At 36.7% G+C, this 2,720-nt stretch overlaps 1 protein-coding gene across 1 annotated transcript in view; it reads right to left on the bottom strand.

The window, feature by feature from the left end:
* Positions 1 to 2,720, bottom strand: part of LOC106877299 (metabotropic glutamate receptor 8) — a 679,235-nt gene that overhangs the window by 22,227 nt on the left and 654,288 nt on the right. The gene's annotated exons all lie outside the window — the stretch shown is intronic.

The raw sequence follows: 2,720 nt of genomic DNA on the forward strand, positions 1-2,720 counted from the left end.
AATGGAAAAACTTTCAAAATACAAAGACCTGGAAATAGAGATAACTCGAATGTGGAATCTAAAAACAGAAACAATTCCTATCATAGTAGGTGCCTTAGGTATAATAAAAAAATATTCAGACAAATACATAACAAAAACACCAGGACTTACAAATATATATAACATACAGAAAATTGCACTACTGGGTACTGCACACATTCTACGCAAAACACTTTCAATACAGTAAACATAAGAGCACCACAGCAAACCACAGCACATACCCAAGGCGCACAGAGCTGCGCTCGGTAGTGAAGTGAAAGTACGTTATAAAAATAAAACTACTGAATAATAATAATAATAATAATAGTAATAATAATAATAATACTTCTTACTATATGCACAAGGTCAGAAATTTGGGGCAAGTTGAGTACATCGAACCCAGTGCTCGACTGCTACTTATTTTATCGACCTCGGTGGCATTTGAACTCAGAACGCAAAAAGCAGAAGAGATGTCGCTAAGTATTTTATGCAACTCACGGCCTTATCAGTAACTGACAGCTCACGGCCTTATCAGCCGCCGCCGCCAACGACGATGACGAATGATGGTGATGATGATGCTGATAATGATAAAGATGATGATGATGAGGATGATGGTGATGATGATAATGCAAAACAGTATACAAACTAAGTGCTATTTGTAAGCAGAAAATGATATATTTTGAGGAATTTACTCGCAGGTACTTTATTGAGCCCTGACCCCACTTCTCCAGGAAGAACCATTTGTGGATAAATATGAACTCATATATTAAAGAGACATAACTAAATATCGTGTGTGAAACTGCCCACTTGCTATTTGAATTATGTGTTGTCAATCAAGGATAAAAAGTAAAGCGTTTCATGAGAAGAACTGAACTAGATACGTGTTGAACTTACACGATTTAAGAAAGAAAATATATACGAGGGGGGCACTGAAAAGTTCCTGGCTTTAGGTAACAAAAAATAGAGGAGGATCAGTTAATTATGATTTTATTCAACATATTTCTCCTCTCACTTTCACACACATATTGCAACGGTCCTTCAGTTTTCCCTCAGCCCTGTAAAAGAACTTGGAAGCTTGTGCCTCCAACCAGGCTTTTGCGACACCCTTAAAACCAGGAGTTTTTCAGCACCCCACTCGTAATTCACAACTCGCTGTTTTTTCTTTACCCATCTCACCTAAAACGTGGTTTTGTTATATCTGTTTCTTTATTATATTTTACCTTTATGTCAGCCTTGTTTGACTATACTTATGATCAAAGGCGTTGTAGTCATCATTGTCATCGTCATCGTCATTAATACTAGTACATTACTGTCTCGAGTCCTAGGACTAATGTGGCCGGTTACTCGGTTTCCAGGACGAGATCAGAAACAACATTACCCCCAGAACGTGACGCCAGTCCGTTGCAATGTTACTCATGTACAGTTAAGTGGACCGGAGCAACAGAAAATGAAGTACTTTGCTCGAGTACACAACACAGCACCCCGTTAAAAAATTGAAACCACAATCTTGCGATCGTGGGTGCACAGCTTAACCACTAGATCACGCCTCTTCACGTTCCCACCACGGTCATCTTTTATATTTGTATATCAATTGCTACAAAGTCTACTCGAATGTCAATCGAGGGCATATGACTGCTATTTCTAGCAGATGGATCTCCCGTGTGGAGCAGTGGTTCTCAATCAGGGTCCATATGACCTTTGAGGATCCATATAATCTTTTGTTGTTAATGTTTATGAACAATAAATTTATTATACATCTACAATACATAAATATTTAAATTTTGTTTTATACAATTCCTAATAATATTTAATTAAAGAAATATAATAGGATCTTTTTAAACATGGGGAGGTCCAGTAGAATAAAATAGGAGTCACAGGGATCCATAGGTAAAAAATGGTTGAATGCCACTGTCGTGCTTTATTCTATTTGTAAATAATAGGAAATAACTGAATCCGTGTCATGATTCCAGTTCATAGTGTTTAACTATTTACATCAAGTTTATTTCTTATGCCCCTTCTTTACAATTACTCATATTATAAAAAAAAAGCTGATCTCCTCTATCACAGTATATATGTAGGAGAAAAGAAGGGGAAGAGAAAACGTTGTTGAGAGAGAGAGAGAGACAGAGAGGGAGAGAGAGAGAGAGGGAGAGAGAGAGAGTGTGAAAGATAGATAGGTAGTGTTGTCACCATAGTAACTTACAAGCTTTGATTAAAAACGCGGAAATTTTAACTGTCCACCTGATCTAGTGTTTATACACGGACAGTTTTATCTTGCTAACCGCAGAATGGGTGACTTTGAAAACCAGTGCATATATGTAAACGAAACAGAATTCGCCAGGGCAGCCAAGAAGAAACAACATTACGGAGAAAGAACTTTAACAAGAAATGTTTGTCATGAAGTTGTCTTATGAGAGATTACTCAGTGAATGTACTTATTCTGGTAAATAAGAACTATTTTAAGTACATGTTACCGTCCAACAGTATTCAAACTGTTATTGATCTTCATCGAGAACGTCAGTCTACATATTATTTGAACAATTTATAAAGGCACGTGCATGATCGACAAATACTTTTACCGGCAACGTAGCGACAGATAAGCATTTAGTTTCTTATTACTTTTACGCTCTTTCGTGATGGAAGAAAATATATCACAATCTAAAGTTTGGCTTCTTCGAAAATTATAAGGATTCTATGTTTAA

Source organism: Octopus bimaculoides, chromosome 3, assembly GCF_001194135.2.
Source record: "Octopus bimaculoides isolate UCB-OBI-ISO-001 chromosome 3, ASM119413v2, whole genome shotgun sequence".
NCBI classification, from domain to species: Eukaryota; Metazoa; Mollusca; class Cephalopoda; order Octopoda; family Octopodidae; genus Octopus; species Octopus bimaculoides.